The sequence below is a fragment of the Phaenicophaeus curvirostris genome, chromosome 19 (assembly GCF_032191515.1).
Source record: "Phaenicophaeus curvirostris isolate KB17595 chromosome 19, BPBGC_Pcur_1.0, whole genome shotgun sequence".
In the NCBI taxonomy this organism is placed as follows: domain Eukaryota; kingdom Metazoa; phylum Chordata; class Aves; order Cuculiformes; family Cuculidae; genus Phaenicophaeus; species Phaenicophaeus curvirostris.
This window is the reverse complement of record NC_091410.1, coordinates 9446317-9468043: the sequence shown is the minus strand read 5'-3', so window position 1 is coordinate 9468043 and position 21727 is coordinate 9446317. Positions and strand designations below refer to the sequence as shown.

At 50.8% G+C, this 21727-nt stretch overlaps 1 protein-coding gene and 1 long non-coding RNA gene across 3 annotated transcripts in view; one reads left to right on the top strand and one right to left on the bottom strand.

The window, feature by feature from the left end:
* Nucleotides 1–21727, top strand: part of RPL38 (ribosomal protein L38) — a 472498-nt gene that overhangs the window by 158355 nt on the left and 292416 nt on the right. The gene's annotated exons all lie outside the window — the stretch shown is intronic.
* The window catches only part of LOC138728714 (uncharacterized), a 56200-nt gene that overhangs the window by 30014 nt on the left and 4459 nt on the right, over nt 1–21727 (bottom strand). The window contains exon 2 of the long non-coding RNA XR_011338742.1: nt 19421–19907. This is a non-coding gene — a long non-coding RNA (uncharacterized lncRNA). The remainder of the gene's footprint in view (nt 1–19420; nt 19908–21727) is intronic.

Here is a 21727-nt window from a genome sequence, read left to right as displayed (position 1 = left end):
ATTTAGCGCAGCCTTACTGAGGAATATTAAGCTGTCAGTCTGGATGATATGAATTTAATCACTCAGAGCAGATCAAAGCTATGAAACACTATTGGTGGTGAGCCAGACACACAGGGATAAAGTAGAGGATGGATGTGCATGGAGCGCAGATAGCAGGAAAAGCCCATATGATGTGCAACAGGCTCAGCATGCTCCCAGGACGTCATCTGCCCACCTGCTAGATATGTCCACTTTTAAAGCCCTGAGGATCACACCAAGCTCCCCACCTCAATCCGGGGGAGCTCACAGGATGCTTGTAGGTGGGAGAATACAGTTCCCAGGCGGTTTGCGCTGCAGCTCTGCTCTGCAACGTGCTGATGCCTGCAGACCCCTGCCTGCTACACCAACACCACCGTTGCAGGCTTGGCAGGACACACAGGATGTGTCTTATTGCATCACCACCTCCACTTTCCCACGACTTCTAGCAAAAACTACCAGTTAACACAAAAGTCTTTCCCCCAACCCTAGAAACTTGCCCCAGTAAGCAATCCTTATCCACAGTTGACTGCAAATCCTGTCTCACCTATCTGCAGGAATGGCAGCTCAGCCTCTTGCAATAGATGCCACCGAGCTGTCACAGGACCAGCTACTTTCCGCTATTTCCATGATGCCAATGATGTCTCTAAGTGCACTGGCAGAGGCTGCCCAGGGAGGTGATTGAGTCACCATCCCTGGAGGTATTTAAAAGACAGGTAGATGAAGTGCTTAGTGGTACAATTTAGTAGTAGACAGATACAGTTGGACTTGGTGATCTCAGAGGTCTTTTCCAGCCTAGGGATTCTATGATTCTCCCTCACCACTGATAGCAGAGGAGAGGGAACAGCAGCTGGGAAGGCCAAGGGAAAAACCCACAATTCCATCACAGCTGTAAGGAAAGTCTCCCATTGCCGCAGGGATTTAATCCACATTTCCCTGGGATGGATTAGCCTTTGACTACTCCATTAATTTTTACTGAGGTTCGCTGGGCAATTTTTACTGGGTTTTGTTCAGCAGGAGGGAGCGAGCTGGCTGGGCCATCCAGATGCTGCATGCTGCCTACCCAGCTGGGAAATGCCAGGAAACAAAGCATCTCCTGCAGGAATCTGCCCACATCTAGGGCCCTGGGTAAGCCCAGACCTCACTTGTGGTCGGGAGCTGAACCACAGCCTGCTGTTTGAGGGGTCCCACTGCAGCCGGCTGCTGCACAATCCAGCACCCACCCGTGGGCAATGCAGCATGCATCGATGCAGTCCCGTGGCCACTACAATTAACCCCGCATAAGGAGGACACATCAGTGGGATAACCACCTCCTGACACTGCTTGACCTTCCAGCTGCACAGACACCTATTCCTGCAAGTTGGGCAGGGGTTGCTTAGCATTGCTGAGCAGGGTTAGCACGGCCAAGGAGCAGCAGCAGCCTCTGCTTTGCTGAATCATAGAATAACCAGGTTGGAAGAGACCCACTGGATCATCGAGTCCAACCATTCCTATCAAAGATAGGAGATCTCAAGGAAAAAGTATCTGTGATACAAGACAAGGAGTCAGAGACTTCTCCACTCTCAGCAACAGGCAGTCAACCACAAAAGTTCGATTGCACAGCATGCATTTCTCAGTATTGCTGGAAGAAATGCTTTCTTTACTTTTTTTTTTTTTTAATTTGCAGCAGTTCAGCCCAGATTTCAGCAGCTCCAGTGGCCACCAGGGACCCCAGCGTGCTTCCCAATTAACCAGCACAGCCGTCCCAGCTTTCCCCGTGCCCCTGGCCGATTACAGAACGCCATGCGAGCCCGTTACATAAACCTAATTAGCAGGGCTCCACTTTCAGCATGGCAAATGGCTACGCTAATCCGGGATTTGTTCTCCTAGAAACTAATTTAATCATACAGTGCCAGCCAGGCTGTTCACGTGGCTGAGGGTGAGAGCAAACCCAAAATCTCTCTGCCCCCAGTAATGAGCCATTATAGGTAAGCCAGCCTCGCGCGCTGCCTTCCCATACTGCAGCGGAGCAACACACACTCAGGGACCTTAATCCTCTAAACCAGCTCCAGACAGAATCTACGACTTAAAAAAGTATATATTAAATAAAACCTTAAGCAAGATTTGGGGAGAAAGGCAAGGCTGTGATTAGTCTGGAGTGAGGTTTTAAGGCCAGGTTGATGAGGCTATGAACAACCTGACCTAGCAGGAGGTGGGTTGATCCCCACTGCAGGGAGCTAGAACTGGATGGGCTTTGAGGTCCCTTCCAAACCCAAACCATTCTATGATTCTCTGACCCTGCAGCCTGCCTCAATGCTGCCCACATCAGTGAGAAAGAACTCGGGCTCCGACAGCTCCTGCTTGGGACAGTGAAGAGGTTACGGCCACCTCTGATGTCATCATCACCTTGGATAGGATGCATCACCCCACCCAAAACAGGCAGCATCTCCTCTTCTTGCGTTAAAGCAACCAGAGCAACAGCAAGGCAGGGACATTTGCAGCCCTCCACCACAGCTGCTGGGAGTGAGCATGCAGGGGGCTGACCCTGGGCACCCCAGGGCTTACCCCGATGTTCAGCCCCTGCACCAACACCTGCTTCAGCACGGCTGGGGCTTTGCCTCTTTGGCACGATGACACAGCTCAGCCATAGAAGCATTCTTCTAAAGTCTTTCCAAACCAACTTTCAGGCTTGTGGTATATGAAAGGGAAGTTAATGTGCCGCCAGATTCAGCAGAAGCAGCTCTGCTTTAAATTAATCTTAATTAGGTATCTCCAGGATTACCCAACATTAATAGCAGGCTTCCCCGGGCACTAGAGGGTATCACCAGCATATGGTAATTGTATTGCTCCTCAAGTTCATTGCTCTCTGAAAACCACTAGATGGGTTTAAAAAAAATATACTGAGATCTGAACATACAGAAAATCTTGTTTACATTCCTTTGTATTTGCTTGCTGGATTTTGGAACTTCAGGGCTGTGTTTTCAAACTTGACTTCACAAAGAGAAGAGCTATAAAGTTACTTAATAAAGAAGAAAAGTGAGATCACGGTGCACTCAACCCAACACCCGGATCTCGAATTTTAGGTAAAAAATCCCAAATATTTCCAAACCTTTAAAAAGCATTAAGTTCCAGAATTTGCCATCACTGCAGCCCTCTCTGCTCTGGCTCAGAGGGGTGCAGAGTGCATGGATCATACAGGGTAGGACACCACCAAGCAGTGCAGTGACATCTGCTCAGAAGTGTCTCCAAATCCATCTGCATTGCCAAAATCTCTGTGAAAGCTAGAACAAGAGGGAGATGCACCACACAAAGCCACTACTGAACTATTTTTAATACGAATTCCCATGAGCACCAGGGGATGCAGTAGCTCCTATGGCGAGGGCTTTGCTCCCATCACCCCAAGCATGCCAGCAGCAAGACCTCATCCTAAACAAACAAGCAGTTAACCACATGCACTTTCTGAGACACAGACCCATCTTGCCCAAAGCACTGAAGCCAGGAGAGCTCAGAGCAGGCTTATCCCTATAGCATCGTCCCCCAGCACAGGGGTGGCAATGCCACTATCACCCCTAAAGCAGTGCTGGGGACTGGGCTCAGGACCTGGCTGCATCTCGCATCCCCAGGGCTCAGTCTAGCTAGGTTGGAAGACTTCTGCTGCCTCTTGGAGGTTAAAGTAGAGCCCTTTTCTCTCCTTCCTCCCCCCACCGAGAAACTTTTGAGCCAAGCAGAGCCAGGGTCTTTGGCAGCCTGGTCACGGAGCAGCTTCCAGGGTGCTGGCCCAACACTCACCGTGTTTAATTTCCTCCTCTCTTTTCTCTGTAGTGTCTATTGAGCCTCCCTGAAGGAGAGCCTTTGAGCCAGCTCAAGAGGTAACACAAGCTTCAGGAAGGAGAGACAAAAGGGAGCCCATACAGTCAGCAACTTCATTTGAAGTGTACAAGCAGTGTCTGGAGGGGGCTGCCAGAGCCCTTTGCAGGTACGGCTCAGGGGGACTGGGAAAAACTGAGGAGCTCCTGCCCACAGCAGTGGGATGCTGAGGGCGCTCCTGGCCGCCTCCTAGGTGACTCATGGATGCTCTGAGCTGGGCTTCTGTCCCCCAAGTACCCATGAAGATGTCGCCCCCACCTACCCAGGGCATCAATCTTGCCAGGAGCTGAGATGTGAGAGCAAAAGCCAACCATCGAGGCTCCAACGCACAATGCATGCAATTATGGGCTTATCTCATAGGAGGAAGAAGAGGGCTGGTTAACCTCTGAATTCCTTGCAGCTGTGGAAGGCTACACGAGTACAGGGTCTGTGTTTCACTCAGTCTGCACAGCTCCTTCCAAAACTGGAGAGAAAACCTGCTGTCAGAGTCATTGAGGAAAGCCCCACATGACACAGCTCTGGGATCACAGGACAGACCTTGGAAACGTGGCACAGAAATAGGAAGTAACTGAAAAAAATTAAGAGCTGGGGAGAGATGGGTGGTCTTACAAACAGCAGAGGAAAACAGAGAACATCCAGCACTGCCTTCATTTGCTTTGCAGCCTGCAGCATCCAGCACTGCGGGATCAGCTAAGCACAGGCAGCTCCAGCATCAGCCTGACTCAGGATCTATCCCAAGCACTGGGCCAGGTCAGGCACCAGCCAAGAGCCAGGTCTGCACTGAAAGAAAGTCCCAGCGCAGACAGGGCTCTGGGGCCAGCCTAGCTCCTTGCATTAAGCCCATTCGGAGCCCAGCCCGGCCAATGGGAGCAGGGCCAGGCTGTGGGGCCCAGCTACGTGATGGGTTTCACAGGGCATCAGCTCAGTATTTTACTGTTTGCACTCTTCTCTAGCCAAGTGTAAACGTTTTTTCCCTCGACTGTGGAAAGGTGAAGCAAGGACATCTGCAGCCAAGCAGCATCCAGTCTTTGAGAACTCTGGCAGCAGCGTTCAGTTCTGCAGCAATTTTAATTTTTAACTGTGCTTATGGCAACCCTGGAGAAAGGCAGAAATTGGACTCCTAATCCCTAAAATTAAAAAGTATCCAGAAATCATAATTTGGGAGTTTTCCTTCATCTGAGCTTTCCACTAGAGGACTTTGTTTCTGATTTAAGAAAGTTGGCTTTCAGAGACAGCCTTAAATAAGTATTAAATCCAACACTGACGTATGGCTCATCACCCCAGAGGATCTCAAAGCCCTCTGCAAGGGAAACTCCACCCCCTGGGCAGACTGTGTGGACTTACTTCAGAGCTCCTGGGATTTAAAACCTGACTTGCCTGTTCACTTAAGAGTAGCAGGTCTATAAACCTCTTCATGCTGTCCAAGCATGAAGCGCTCCAGCACCAAGGTGTTTAAAACAGAGCCAGAGACACCTGAACCAGCACTGCAAGGCAGGGAGAAGAGATGATGCATGGGCAAAGCAGCCATGCCACCAGCCCATCACCTTCCCCAAAGGCAAGGCTTATCAACCCGCGGCACAACAAACAAGCAATAAACCAGAGCCCATGGTTTGTGTGCCTGGTAGGTGACAGCTGTAGTCCAGCACCACTGCTCTGCCCAGGTGTGCTCCAGGTGGGCGGCTCGCTTTCATCCCCAGGCACCGTGTTTAGCTTAAACCCTGGCAAAGCCTTGAGCGCAACAGTAAAAAAACAGGACAGACTTTCAAGCTGACAGGGTTCTTAACAATTTTTTTCCTCCCCAGCATCTACCCATTGGGCACAGGAAGGCAACCTGGGCTCTTCTGGCACTCATGCCACGTCCTCTGCCCCATCCCAAGGGATAAATGATGGCTCTGGCAAAGGCGTGCTCAGCTGCAAGAGCCCCATCACCATTTCACAAAGGAAGGACCTGGCCCACGTCTCCAGCACATGGTTCCTGCAGGACCCTGGGCAGGCGGGAGAGCCCAGCCCAAGCGCAGGCTGTGGGACCATTTGACACGGGTGGATAAACTGCGCGGCACAGATACAGCTGGGAGGGACCAGCCTGTGCAAAGGAACCATGTTAACCAAACCTAGCAGCTTCTAGCTCATCTGCTCAACCCCAGCACATGGCTATAGGACATGCAGCAGAGCCCAGGACCCCCCAGCCTTGCCTGTAATGAATATTTGTTTTCTGCTTCCTCCATCTGGAACCAACTGCTGTCTCCACTCCCAGCCTACCTCAGGCAGGGAGACAGTGGAGACAGCAAGCAGTGCTTGGTCAGTTCTCCTGTTCTAGACCTGGGTGAGTATCTACCAACAGCCAATCCAAACGTGAACTTAGAAAAAGCAAGGAAAAAAATATATAAAGAGTGGAATATATGAAAGTATAAAAAGCAGAAGCTACTTTCATGGCTAGACCTTTCCTTTGACCAAAGCTTCTGAAGGCACAACACTGGTATCTAACTAATCAAGCCATAGAAGAAGCATATCCAAAGGGCAGAGGTTGTTCCAGACACATCCCTTTCAAGCACCAGCCACAGGTGCTGGCTGTGCCCCATGGGAAGAGCTCCGCCACCACAGCCAGATGTCACATGCAAGCATCACCCCATGGCCTGGTGACTTGTCCTGTCTGGGCATGAGCTGCCCATGTCCTTGGTCTACGGCAAGCAAATATTCGGTTATCTCCCCTTGGCAAACAAATGGGTCATTAAGTGACGGGACTCAGACAATATTTAATTACCCTGATCGTGGGAAGGGGGCAGCAAAGGGGAGGCAGAAATTGCAGGGGAAATTCCACAACCAGAGATTAAACGGAGCTGCAGAACAGTGCTGACAGGTTAACAAACAGGTAATATCCCAGCAGTGTTTGCATAACCAGGCAAGCTCCCTGGCAGCCCGGAGGAAGGGTGAACACGGTATCCCAGTGCCAGAAGGAAAGAGTACCAAGAGAGGCACAGCAGAGCTAGACATCTCCACCAAGCAGGGAGCAGCATGGGGCCAGGACTCATCTCCTGGGAGGTGGGAGCTGCCCTGGAGTGGAGCTGGGGCTGTTTCTACAACAGCTTAATAGATCCAGAAACCTCCAGTGCTCAATGCCCACCTCAGTGGGGTTGACGCAGGCGTCCTTCCTTGGACCTGCCCTTTGAGCTGTTTGTTGACATCCTGAAAACTCCACCTGGGGAAGAGTTGAGCATGGGGAGGGTGCAGCACTGAGCGCAAAGGCTGCAGAGCCTCCCTGTTCTTCTTGTGCCCCATTGAACCCTTGCTGGGTCCCCTGAGGAGTTTGGAAATCCTGTCACAGCAGGTGAGGTCTATGGGCTGCTGAGCACCATCCAAGCTGCATTCTGCAGTAGGAGCTAACAAGTGATTAAAAGAGGTTACAAGGCTGCATCAGACAGACAGGAATGTGTTATGAAGGGCAACGAGCACATCAGCGAAAGGTGTTAAAGAGCCCGGCAGGTTGTTTATAACCCTCCATGAACAACCGATTAACCATTAATCCTCTGTTAGGGCTGCTCTTTATGAGCGAGGACTCCCTGCAGCAGGGGAGCCCACCAGGTCTGCAGAGAAGCAGAGGCACTTGGACAAGAAACTCTGAAGCACGCACGAAGTCATCAGCCTCATTGGCACTGCCCTCTCCCACTAGCCGGCAGGGCTGATTGCCTATGTGCTGGTTTGAGGTCAGAGGCATTGAAAAATACAGCAAGCAACCCTGGTGGTCAGATGTTTGTCACGTAGCTCCCACCCAGGGCTGGAGGTGGACCATGTCCTGAAGAGGAACCAACAGCAGGGTCCTGCTCTAACGGGATTTCCTGGTGCAATCCATTTCCAGATGCCCATGGTCCTGACCTTGAGCTTCCCAATATCACCACTCCTTGAACAGCACATTTGAGGCCAGCCAGCTCCTTCCCAGCAGCTGGTCTTGGCCTGGCTTTGGGACAGGGAGACCTACCCAGCCTCTCTCCACCACCATCCTCACAAGGATGCTCTCTGCAGGCCTCAACACATTAAGAAGAATAAAGAGCCGCCTGTTAGATGCGTTACCAAAACTGCTCCCTCTGGTCTCACTCTGGGCTCCAGGGAAGCTGCATGCTGCTGAGCTCCCTTCTGCAAACAGGGACAGGGTTGAGTGAGCACAGCAAGGACTTCACATGGAGGGTGGGAAGCCACCCTCCAGCTACCACCCTCCAGACACTGCTCCCTGTTGACTTGTAAATGCTCGTGCCTCCCAAAACCAGCCCAAGCCTCTTGGAACAAGTTTCAGGAGTTGGAGCAAGCAGGTTTTACGAGCATCCGGATGAGTCCTGGCCAAGAAAGGGAGGTCAGCAGAGAGCTCACTCTACCTGTACTGACATCACATCAAATCTCTTCCAAGTGCTGGAAGGGATGCCAAAAAAACATTGAAACAAAATACAGCTCTTACGCAGACAACTTTACCCAAGCATTGGACCAGGAGATGTCCTGGCAGGAACACTCAATGCAGCTGCTCAGCATTGGCAGCACCAGTGTCTTGCCCTCCCATCTGCAGGCTACAATGCCCCTGCCCCTTTGAGTTTTAACTGCACAAATTGCAGTTATTTGCCAGATATTCAGCTTCACTGCTGCCAACAACAGCTGTTTTCTCTCATCCAATCCCACCAAGAGACTACAAAAGAAAAGACCAGACCCTCCTTTCTCAGAAGTTCCCATCCTCAGTGACCCTGAGGCAAAGCCTTTCCCAGGACCAAGGGGAGGCTATCACCACAAAGCACCAAGGGCGCTGAGTGTGCCTGGCTCCATGGCCAGCTATGCCCACATCCCAGCTGGAAAAATAGCCCATAATAAAAACTGATATCAACTTTACTTTGATGAAGTTACATCACAGCTCTGATGCCTTGCTTTAACAGGACAGTCTGCACACAAACCAACTGTGCAAAATTAGTGTACAACAGTCCTGAAGGTAAAAAGCTGCATCTGTGCATTTAAAATGTGTAACAGGGGTATAAAAATAGCACCTACAAAAAGCAGGTCTTCCGTGAGAAGAATTGAGCAGGAGTGCAATGGCTACAACACAGCAAAAAGCAACTGCCCTGTGCATGCGAGGGAGGATGCCACTCAGATCTCTCCAGAGTATCAGAGCGATACTTCCCCTGCTTTCACATGCTATGGAGGTTACTCCAAGCGAGCTGTAATCACCAGTGAGGGGAACCTGCTCTCCACTCAAACATCTATTTGCCTGAACTGTGTTTTCAAAGATTTGCTTATCACCCCCACCCAATGACATCTCCCCCCTCTCCTGCCAAGCCTCTCCCATCCCCATCCCAGCTCAGTCACAGAGTAAACATCAAGAAAGAAGAAAAAAAAATGGAATGGAAACCTCAACAGGTAAAATTTAAGGAAGAAGTTGTGCTATGAAAATGTTAAGGGATCCACAATCATTACGGTGCCTTACTGCTTCTGAAGAGCTTAGGTGTACTGAACTATCATAGACAGAGTTCAATATTCCACTCCAGCCAGAAATTTTACACATGGGCGTTAAGCGTAACTTAAGTGACCTGCAAGTCCCAGTCGTCTTAACCAGCAGGCTTTAGAAAATCCCAGTCCTAATCCTTCTGCACTGTGTTAGTCATCCTTCCCATCTGCAAAGACGGGACAATATCTTCCTGCCCCAGAGGAATATCGCTACCACCAGCTTTGAGCTGCTCAAATGCTGCAGTGATAAGAGGTTTGTAACAAGCTGAGCAGAGTGTTCTGGGAAGAACCACTTCCCAAACGCTGCTGCAGCAGCACCTTTCCTTTGGAAAGAAGACTCCTCTGCTCCAGCAGCTATGGTGTTCATGGAAAGAGGAAAACTGCATTCAGAGATATCTGCACATCTTGCTTAAGACCAGGAACAGCAAGTGAAGGTCTGAATACAGGACAGACTGCAAGGAGCAAAGCTGTCAGCCCAGCCACCACTGAGCAAAGGTGCAATATCCTTGGGGCTCTGTGCTTTGCCACCACTTTGCGACATGACTTTGGATGAGTCATTTCATGGTCCAGAGCCTCAGTTTCCCCTCTAGAAAAATGAAATGGAAGCAAAGGCCACTTCACCTGCCTGCCCAGAGGGGCTGCCAGCCTCAGTCCATCGGTGGTTTACAAAATACTTGGCAACCATGGCAGGGAAAGCGTGAGAAAAGCCCAAGACACGATGGTTGTTTTTATGATTAAGAAATTCAGGCTGAGTCACAGAGTCAAGGCTGTGTGTTCCCAGAGGCAGGGAGCATGCACCAGACACTCAACAAACTGGTTTCCAAAGAAGGGATTTCGATGCTCATCCCCAAAGGGATTGAACAACGGCTCATGGCTAACGGGGATCCTGCATCTTGAGGTTCCCCCCAGCCCAGCACTGGCCCTAGCAGGGTGGGAGGGAGATTTCAGGCCATCACTTGCAGGGGAGGTGGGATGCTGAGGGCACGCACACCACATTCACACACATCACAGTTTCACAGGTGAGTATTTCCAAACACATAGAATGAGTTATTTTATCACACAGGTACCTCCTGCAAAAAAAAGGACATAAAAGCTTGACTCATCCCTGCAAAAAGAGTATTGCCCATGGGGAATGCACTATTTTCCTTGCCCTTTAAATCACTCTTCTCCCTCCCTTCTGCTCACACCCACTCATTCAGCGATATTTATTATCGCTACCGATTTCCTAATCTCCAGCACATGATGCAAGAACAGAACTCAGAACAATGTTACACATGAAAACCCAGCCACAAAACAGAGATGTGGGAAAGCTCTCCTCTGCACAATAAAGTAACTTGGGCTCAGAGCAGCAGCTCATGTCCCTGGGCAGAAGCATTGGCAGCAGGCACAGCCCCGGACTGGCTGCAGAGGGAAGAATGTCAGAGGTAAAATCAGATTTTCCCTCCTGCCCCTGGGACTGTCTCAAATGAGTCACTGTCCCATGACAAAGCAAGCAGCCACACAGGACTCCCCACCAAGGACCTCCAGGGCAGCTTGAGGCTTCTGGCCTTTCAGAGAAAGGATTTTTACTGGCTTTAAAGTTGAGAAGATGCTGGGGCAGATAGAGGAGATGTCACTGTGTCCAGGTGGGAACAGCTCTGCAGCCAACTCCATCTCAGACACCAGACACTGTGGGACCTTTTATTCTTTTATAGCATTTACTAAGTTTGGTCTAAATCCCAACCCACTCTTCCCTTCAGGGAAAGATGAATCCCCCTGCAGCTCGTCCAGCCAAAGCTCCTTCCCAAGAACAGAGAAAGGCCTGAAAGTAAAGAAAAGGAACTGCAGAAGAGCAGGTCAATAAAAGCCTTGACAGACTTGATGCAATTCTTGCAAAGGCAGCAAAACTTCAAAAAGGAAAAGCAAGTGCCAGAGTTTGGTAGCCAAAAGACACCACTACAAGCCACCAAAGAATGACAGATGAAGGAAAACAAAGCAGGAAAAACAGGGAGGGAGGGAGAGAGCGAGTGGAATAGACAAGGAAAGCAAGGGAGTGAAAAAGAGGGTAGGATCTGCACGAAGCAAGATCTACAGCCTGTTCCTGAAACTTCCCAGTTGTGTGCCAGGCACTCCCGAATACTAATCAGAACTGAAAAAATATCAAACAATTAGGAAGGAAAGTCTCTTGGCAGGGTTTCTCCTGGAGACGTCGGGCTGGTTTTGTTTATGAGCTAGAGGAAGTGGTAACCGCTCCTGTTTGTTCTTCTGAAGAAAAGAGAAAGCGCCAGTGTTTTAATTTCTCTGCTGAAAACCCTGGAGATTTTGCCTTAAATGGATCCGAATGGCCAATCTAGATTCACCCTCAGCCTTTTGTTACGAGAAAATATTTTAGTCATTTTCTCCCTCCCCTTCTGCGTGGGGAAAGAAAGGGGCAGTGGATACAAAGCAGGCATTTTTGTTCTCAGAAAATATCAATGAAAAGAGCATTCCAGAGGACAAGGGCGCAGCGCAGCTCCTGGGGCACGGGAGATGTCCTTGCAGAGCAGCTGGGCAGATGAACCTCCAAGGAAGGGCAAATATATAAACTCAAAACCTCCTTTGCATGTTAATGGCATACAAAGTAACACCTAGAATAAAGTTTTTAAACAAGTTTTTTTGCTTCGCAGGGATACATGCAAGGCTGGGAGGTAGTCAGGACAGAAGTGCTGGAGGAGGCTCCAGCCGGGGCAACTTGCAGATCACTCAATGCAAAGTCCCTGTATAAACATTTCATTTGCTTTTAATGCAAGTCATGTCAGGAGGGCTTGCACTAGCACCTTGGCAAATTAAACCAGGGCTCTAACAGCAACTGGAAGCCACAAGGCATGCATGGAAGGAGCACAATGCAGCAGGGACAGGTCCTGGCATGAGAAAAAACAGGTCCCTGGACAGACCCATACCTCAGCCTCACGCAGCATCCCAGAGGCAGAGGGGTGTGTTGGAGTCCACTGCAGCCTGAGAACAAAGCTCATGAGCCTGTCCCCAAGGCATCCGCTGTCAGAGGCCTCTAAAGCATCTCTGCCGGGCAGGCAGCCCTCCCCCAAAAGGCAACAGCCAGCTGGGGAAAGCCAGAGGACTTCCTCCAGCATAACAGGACTAAAGCAATAGGCAAAGCTCTGGGCTTTTAGGTGCAGAACCAAAATGCATTCACCATGGAAACCCAGCTCTGGGGCTGGTAGCACTGGTGGAATTTGCAGTTGGCTCCAGCTATCGAGGAGGCAGCCTGGACAGTGAGACCTTTCAACATGAATAGTCCTGACCAAGTAGTCTGTAACTATTCTGGAAGTGCTTTTCAAGGCAGCCAAACACACTGGTTTATCCAGCAATAATTCACCCGCTTCCAAAGTGATGTGGAAGTGGAGCCAGACAGCGCTCCCAACCCCTCTTTCCCTGAGGGAGTTGGAGAACAGAGAGGAGGGATGGTGAGGAAGGGAGAGGCAGAGCAGGTTTCCAACACCTTTTCTTTGGAGGAAGACAGCATGTCAAACCAACCCTCTGTCAGCCACGCAGCTCCAGGAACACTGTGTAGGTGGCCTGCTCAGAGCACATTGGAGACAGGCAGAGACAGCAGATGCCTCTGCATCACACCCCTAAGGCGATTATCACCCAAACATCAGCCTCTTGCTCTCCCTGTGTCCTCCTGCCCCTGTACACACCAGCTCCAGTTCCACAGGTATGGCCCAGAGTTACCATGTGAGGTGTCCTCTGCCCCAGCCCTCAACACCTGCATTTCCAGGTCACGTTCATGGATCAGCAGCTTTGTAGTTACAGCTTAACAGTTTTCTGAGTGTCAAATGCTTTTGGCTAAAAGCAGATCCATGGGTGGCATGGTTATAGCCCTAGACCTGTTCCCTCCTCAGCCTCATCCTTATTGCTTTGACACCCAAGTCTCAGTGTATTTGCTTTTGGGTAAGGACCTCCATGAGCATCCCAAGAGGTTAGGAACTGCTGGGAGATGGGGCACAGAAACACAGCCCTGCAGTGGCCCGTTTGGGTGCCTGCTGTCACAAAGAATCACATAAGGGGTTTAATTCAGGTCTCAAAGCACCAGAAAGATCCCACTGGATCAGGCCGCTCAAGGTCCATCCAACCTGGCCTTGAACACCTCCAGGGATGGGGCAGCCACAACTTCCCTGGGCAACCTTCATTCTCATGGTGAAGAAATTCTTCCTTACGTCTAGTCTAAACCTGCCACTCTCCGTTCCCCCTTATCCTATCACTACAAGCCTTTGTAAACAGTCCCTTCTGAGCGTTCTTGTAGCCCCTTCAGGTACTGGAAGGTCGCTATAAGATCTCCTCGGAGCCTTCTCTTCTCCAGGCTGAACAACCCCAACTCTCTCAGCCTGTCCTCATAGCAGAGATGCTCCAGCCCTCGGATCATCTTTGTAGCCTCCTCTGGACCCGCTCCAACAGCTCCATCTCCTAATTACATCGAGCATTCCAACATCTCACTGCCTGCTTTGCACGGGTTCAGCCTGAAACCCGACAGCACCCGTCGGGTCCCACCAGCGCCGCGGGGCCGGGATGCGCGGAGCGCCGCTGCCATCCAGCGGCCGTGGGGCTCTGCCTCCCGCTCCCTTCCTGCCGTTCTTCCCGACTTTTGCCATAGCAGGCACCGTTTCGAATTTTTTTCCCTCCCCTATAACCCACTTCATTGCCTGGATGGCGCAGCCCTGCCCTAACTTCTGCTCTCCAGGCAGCTGGTGGCTCCATTCCCTTCTCCACACTTTTTCTCCCAGCTTTTATAGAATCATAGAATTAGAATCATAGAATCACCAGGTTGGAAAAGACCCATCAGATCATTGAGTCCAAGTACACCGTTTTCACCTCTGAGGGTAGCAAGGACAGCATGAGGCATTTGTTCTGGGGATGAGCATAGACACAGCAGCAGGAGATTTGTGTTGATATCTTTCTTCTAACAATTCATAGAATCATAGGATAATTTGTGCTGGAAGGGACCTTAAAGATCATCTAGTTCCTCACCTACCAGTGCCACCTTGCCCCTGAGAACAACCTAAGAAGAGTTCAGGCTCTTTATGACAAGGCTTCAGGCCCTCAGTGCATACCTGCAAGTGGGATTAGCTTCTCTGTGCTAAAAGCACCCTGGCCACAGGATCCTCACGCACAGCCAGAACGAGTTCCTGCACATATGTACAAGCAGGCACAAAGAAGCAAGAAAAGGAGGATCAGGAGGGTCCCTGAGATGTTCTCCACACACTCAGGTGTTCCACAGAGGCTGCCCTGGCTGTGGTCACAGTCTACAGCCCCTTCCCAGAATTGGTACCATTCACCTCCTGAAGCTGGCAGCAGCAGGAAAGATTCTTTGCTTGCTGACTTTTTGGAAAGCCAGCAAGCATTCGGTAGCTGAACCAAGCCTCCCAGCCAGTGCTCAGAGCTATCAAGGGGAAGTAAGAATTCCTCTACCTGTCAGCCAAAGCACCAATGAGCATCAAAAATAAAAATAAAAAAAAAAAGAAAGAGTATGTTGTTCATACTTTCTCCCTGACTCAGAGTAGAGAATAACCTTGGAAATCTACTGGAAAACAATAACTGTGTTCTGCCTCTCTCTTGCGTTGGTCTCATTTGCAGTTTGCAAGTCCCTTCAGCCATCTCCTCTGCTCTCCTACTGTCTGAAGTGCCTAAAACGCACTTTGAGGCTAAGAATCCTTCAGAGAAGCATCGCTCATCGGCAATCATCACCTTTTCTCCCTCTGTGGCACCGCACCATAGTGTGCTGTGGATCAGGATGTTCCCTCTCTTATCCCTATGGGGCTGTGGAGATGCAGCAGCGAGGGGTCCCACCACTGAGCATCAGAAAAAAAAAAAAAGGCTGGTGAGGGGGCTGGAGAACTAGTCTTATAAGGAGCGGCTGAGAGAGCTGGGGGTGTTCAGCCTGGAGAAGAGGAGGCTGAGGGGAGACCTCATTGCTCTCTCCAACTCCCTGAGAGGAGGCTGTGGAGAGGAGGGAGCTGGGCTCTTCTCCCAAGGGACAGGGGACAGGACGAGAGGGAATGGCCTCAAGGTCAACCAGGGGAGGTTTAGGCTGGACATTAAGAAAAAAATTTTCACGGAAAGGGTCATTGGGCCCTGGCAGAGGCTGCCCAGGGAGGGGGTTGAGTCACCTTCCCTGGAGGGGTTTAGGTGACGGGTGGATGAGGTGCTGAGGGACATGGTTTAGTGATTGAAGGGAATGGTTGGACTCGATGATCCAGTGGGTCCTTTCCAACCTGGTGATTCTGTGATTCTCGGATTCTCCCCCTGAGGCCCCACGTTCCGTCTTTCGGCCCTGGGGCAGCACCGAGGCCTCAGCCCGGGGAGGGGGGAAGGCGCCCCCCGGGGTCCCTCCCGCTGCCTCCGGCGCCCCCTGGCGGCAGCGCCCGGAGCTGCCGCCTCGGCCCGGAGCTGCCGGCAGGGGTCAGCGCGCACCCAGCAGCCGCCCTGCCTTACAGGCCCCTGGACTCTCTCCCCTCCTTCCCCGCGCTCCCCCTCTCCTTAACAGCACCACTGTGCTGCCGGGGAACACCTCCCGGCCGTGCCCACATAACAGGCAAAATTACATTCGTGTCAGGCTGTTATTCACGCGTCATTTCCCAGGGCACCCAGACCCAAGGCCTCAGCCTCCATCTGCTCAGGAGGAGCACAGGGAGGTCCCAAGGGAGCCGAGCAGGCGGCTACAGAGCCAAAAAGCAGCCTAGAGCCAAGGCCAGGGCCCCTTCCCATCCCTGGCAGTCATAGAATCACTAAGATTGGAAGAGACCTCTAAGCTCATGCAGTCCAACACCCCCGTGCCTGCTGAACCATCAAGTGCCACGTCTACACACATTTTGAACCCCTCCAGGGATGGAGACGCCACCACTGCCCTGGGCAGCCTCTGCCAGTGCCTCACCACTCTCTCAGTAAAGAGATTTTTCCTAATATCCAATCTAAAGCTCCCCTGGCACAACATGAAGCTATTTCCTCTTGTCCTGTCACCTGGGAGAAGAGATGAGCACCTACATCACTACAACCTCCTTTCAGGGAGCTATAGAGAGCAATGAAGCTGCCCTTCGGCCTCCTTTTCTCTAGGCTAAGCATCCCAGTTCCCTCAGCCACTCCGTGTGACCCCTGTGGTCCAGATCCTTCACCATGCTCACTGACCTCCTCTGGACACACTCCAGCCCCCCCAATGTCCTTCTTGTAGCGAGGGGCCCAAAACCGAACACTGTATGCAAGGTGCAGCTTCACTAGCATCGAATATAGGGGAACAATCACTTCCCTGCTCCTGCTGGCCACACCATTTTTCATACAAGCCAGGTTGCTGCTGGCCTTCTTGGCCACCTGGGCCACTGCTGGTTCATATTCAGCACCCCCAGGTCCTTTTCTACTGAGCAGCTTTCTAGCCACTCTTCCCCAAGCCTGGAGCATTGCAGCATCTCTTTGCACGAGGGTCCATCCTGCTCCCAGGAACACAGAGCAAGATGCCATCAGACAGGGTACCCCATCCCTCAGAGGTTGGGCACAACAGGCAGCCGTGGAAAACTGCCTGGCCGAGGTGGGGATGCACGCAGGGAAAGGAGCTGAGCAGGGTCACTTAGTCCCTAAAGCTTTTTGGCAATTTTTATGTGGGTTCCCCTGGGCCAAAACCTCACCAGCCACCTGGCAGCACTGGGCTTCGCTGGAGCATCCATCAGGCTAGTGGCAGCAGGTACTGTACACCAGGGCCTCTGGCAGGGGACAGATTCTGCTCCATGGTTGCCCAGGGAAATTGCTCTTCACTGATCAATTAGAGGTCAGAAATATCCTCTGACAAGGAATAGTTTACAGGTCAGCATGTATGACAAGGGATGGCTACTTAAGATCACATTTAAAAGCTTTTGCTGCTTGTAACTAGAGACAAGGATCTCTGCTGCAGCTAGATTAAATTTTACCCTTCCTACAGGATCTAGGAAGTACAGTACCAAAACAGGACCAACTCAGCCCCCGGAGCCTGCCTTGCCATGTGGCCACCTTAAGCAGCCTCCCAGGAGGGCTGACACCTACACCAGGGGCCCAGGCTGCCAGCAAGGTCCTCAGAGCAAGCAGAGCTCAGTGCATGACTTGTACACAGAGAGCAACCAAGCAGACAAAGGTATCCATTCATAGAGCATTTCTCAGTAAAAGCTGAAGATACGAAAAGTAAAACCAATCTCCAAATACCAGCCTGGCCCCTTGTCACAGAAACCACTTCAGAGCCAAGCAGGCTGAGATGCTTTCTGCAAGTTTGGGGTAGAAGACCTCTATCTTGCCTTAGGCCAGGGAGCTCAAGAACAGCAAGATGATGTGCATGAACTCACCCCTCCTCCCTGCATTTCAGAGGACAGGAAGCCAGAAGACTCATGTTGCAAAGGGATGAAGTGAAGTCAAGTACTTGCTACATTCAGATGCTCAGTGGAAAACCACAATCCCAAGGGTCAGGGAAGAGACAGTTATAACACCACCAGTCAGACACTGACAAGGGAAGGAAATTAAAACAACCCAGCTCTGTTTAGACAATCACAAGCTTGCGGTACAGAAGAACAGAAATCAAGCAAGCACTGGCCACTTGGCTCTTCAGGTTTGTATTTGCCATCTTCATCCTCCTTAAGAGCACCCAGCTGGCAGAGCTGTCTCCCTGGGGAAGGCACACACCACATCCTCCTGGATGCTCAGTAAAAGGGAAAAAGAGCAGCTTTACAGCTCTTCTCAGTTTCTCTTTAACCATACTGGCACAGTCCACTGCTCAGCTGCTGCAGAATGTGTCCACAGCCGTACTGCACCCAAATGGACACTAGCATAGACCTCACATTCCTGCCAGCCTGCATCAGACTTCTTGGACTCACTGATCACTAGCAAACAAGAACAGATGAGCACTAATCAAAACCAGAAATGTACTTTTTTAAAAATATTTTAAAATAAATTAAAAAACCGTCTTTCCCAGCAGCAGTTTTCCCTTTATTCACCACATCTTAGGCTCATTCTCCAAGAAGAAAGTTCATTACAATAAAGATACACATGAAAAAGCAGTCTGAGCAGGGTGAACTGCAGCACCTTCCCAACTGAAAGGGTCAGTTCTGCTCCATGCTCCAAAACCAAGCTGGATCCACCCCAGTTCAAAGCGAAGGGCCCCAGCAGCTGCAGAGTCAGAGCCTGCACAAAGAACAGGGACTGAAGAGGAATATCCTCACCAGAACACAGGAGAACCACGAAAACCAGGTGTTCTAGCAGACCAGCTCCAGGGAAGAGCCAAGACAGGATCATTGCATTTACATCTGAACAACAGAGAATACAAAGGGCCGGTGAGGGCAAACCCCATCTTTACCAGCATAAGAGTCACCAGCTCGTTCACCACCTAAGCACAAATGCCCACCTTTAATCCTCATTCTCCAGGCCACAAACCCTCACACATCCACAGATACTCTTGCAAATCCTCTTGGGCACATCTCCCAGAATCACACCTCAAGATGTCAACACTGATACAAGTCCCCTCATATTCTATCAGCTTCTACCTTCCCCAGGTAAGTGGATTTTCCATTGCAAGGAGGCTTACACTGCACTCCCTTCCAAAGAGAGCCTTTCAGCTCATCCTCTGCATCCACCCAGGCACCAGAAGCCCCACAGTACCCTCCAGACAAGCCACACATTGTTCCCAGTAAGCCCAACAAGCAGCAGGCTGCCTACACAGCCACCACCACTTGCTTTGACATGCTTTAAAGTGCAGAAAGCCAGCAGGGGTCCCCCTGCCAGAGAAAAAAAGAAAAACCTGCTTGTGGCTGCCTGCTTTAACTCCTTTGTCCATTACTCAGCAATATAACTCCAGGAAGAAAACTCTTATTAGGGATTTCAAGCTCAAAGGGTACTAAAAGGCTAGTGCTTTAATTAAAGCAGGAGGGGAAAGCCACTTTAGCTTGCAGAAACAAGCCTACCTACTCTCCTATTCCTTCTGGAGCAGCAGGTCACTAGATTCAGCGTTTTTTTCCTCAAGGCGGTAAAAATAGTTTTCTAAGAAGCCATTCCCACATAAGGGGTATTTGTTTTTAAAAATGGGGAAGCAAAATATGTATTCTTGACTCACCCAAGTCCAGCAGGATTTGTTCTACATGTGGACTCCTTCCTCTTCTAGATGCTCAGAGTAAGTAGCCCAGAAAGAGGGGACGGTAGAACTGCTCCTTTTCCACATCTGTCAGTTGGGAGACTTCATGTAATGAGGCCAAGTCCACCAGATTAGCAAAAACCACAGCACTGGCAGATAATGCCCAAAGAAGTAATCCACTAGGTTTTGAGAGAAGCAGGTGCGTGCAGCCTTCCAGCCGTGACATTCCCACGTACAGACAGAAGGGAGCATCCAAAATCCACACCAGTCCTTGAGGGCTTGTGAATCCAGAGAACCCAGTAGAGACAAATCCTCTTGGTTCAGGACAGTTTGCTTGGTGGAAGGGAAGAAGTCCCAAGCCTGCGCACAGTCAAACTCCTCATCTCCTCGCTTCTTGGTACAAGAACGTTCCAACAGCTTTTGTGGCAAATGGCATCTGTCTCTTTCAGCAATGACAAGCTACCAAAACCTGTAGAGAAACAAATGTCAGGATGAGGGAACAGCAGTGACCTCGGCCACTACAGCACAGCCAGTTACCCCTTGTTCTCCAGGTCTGCTGTAAGCTGCAGGAACATCAGAGGGCAGCTGAGCACATCTCATATAGCACAGCTGCAAGATATTCTCGAATTCAGCATTAACAAGCCAGGACTGTGCCAAGATAGAGGATCACTAAGCAGAATTTTTCTTGCTGCTGCTGAGCAGAGGTACTGGCCATGCTGGTGGAGATATCCTCAGGGAGAACAGCATCTTCCTCCCTGCACCCCTCTCCAAAAGCAAACCCGCAGAAGCCACTGATGTGCTCCCAGTTAGCAGTAACCAGTTCTGCCTAGAAAGCAGCGGCCACGCAGGATGGCCAACGCTTGCACAGAGGGATTTTGATTTATTGCTCGCCTGCCAGGTCCGTGCACACACTGTCACGTGTGCATGCACACACAATTTTATTAGAGATACATTAGTACGCGCACTACCCTGCTTCGTTAGGGCGCTGCTGCTCTCCAGCACAAAGTCCGTATTTGTTTCCCCGCAGGGGTGGAAATAAAGGGGGTTTTGTATTTTCTTCCTCTTCTCTTTGCAGGCTGCAGTGAGTTTATTTGACACTCCAGCACTCTTTGTGAGCTGAGTGCCCGAGGATAAATGCTACCCTTAAGAGTTACTTGGCGTTAGACAGAGGGACCCTCTTCAGAGGAGAATGGGGGCTTGTTGGGATGGGGTGGGAGGGGGCACGGAGAGGGGGCCTCTGAAGAGTGCCTGTGCAGCTCTCATAGAAGGGTCTCTGTCCTGGGCTCACAATAGAGCGAATTCTTAAAGATACCGGGAGCTGAAAGGAAGGAAGGAACTTTCCTCTTTTTAAAAAGGATTTTCAGGAACAATTGAAGAAGCTATAAAAAGGGGATCATTATTTCCCATCCAGTCTGCTGGGCTGGGAAGCCCTCCCTCCCCCTCCCGAGTCCACCGCTGGGAAGGTTTGACATATACCATTTGGACAAGTGTAAAAGGTAGCACGATGGTCATATTCCAGTTCCCCTTCGCCAAGGGAGCTGCCTGGACCTTGCGAGCAGGAGCAAGGTTTGACTCAGTGTTCTCTGATGGATGACGTGGAACAAGATGCCACCATGCAGGCAGTTGATACAGGAACAACTACTGTGTGCATCCCCATGCCCTCAGAGATACAAGCCTGCACCATATCTGTGCAGAGAGAGGATGGTACTTCCACAGTTAACACACCACCTGCTCACCACTCAGATGGAAGGAGACCTTCCAGCCTGCTCCAGGTGAGCAGCTCTTGCTCCCTAACCATGATGGAGTTTTCTGCAGCCACGCTCAGTCTTACACAGCCCAAAAAGAGGAGCTAAAGGCACAGCAGTCTGGCTGGTGAGCTTCAGCTCCAGTACCACCATATATCCTAACTACTTCCAGACTGGACTCTTGCTACCCTCATGTCCACTGGTGACCAAGTCCCCTCCAAAGGGCAGTGAAGCAGGACACACATGTACCTGTACCTCCAAGAGCTGCACTGCAGCACTTCTAGCATCTCACACAGCAGCAGTCACAGCCCAGATGTTGACAATTTCCCACCCCCAAACCAAGCTCTGCTCATGACATTGTCATCCCAGAGGGTAGAAGCATCTCACCAAGGTCTCACTCCACCAGACTTCCTTGTTTCCTCCTCACCTCCAACTTGCTGAGGAGACACTGCAACCACATGAATTAAGTCCATAGCAGAGCTCTAGCTGGCCATGAAGCAAGTTGCTAAAGCTCACACACAGCCCCTGTCCAGCAGGCAAGGTG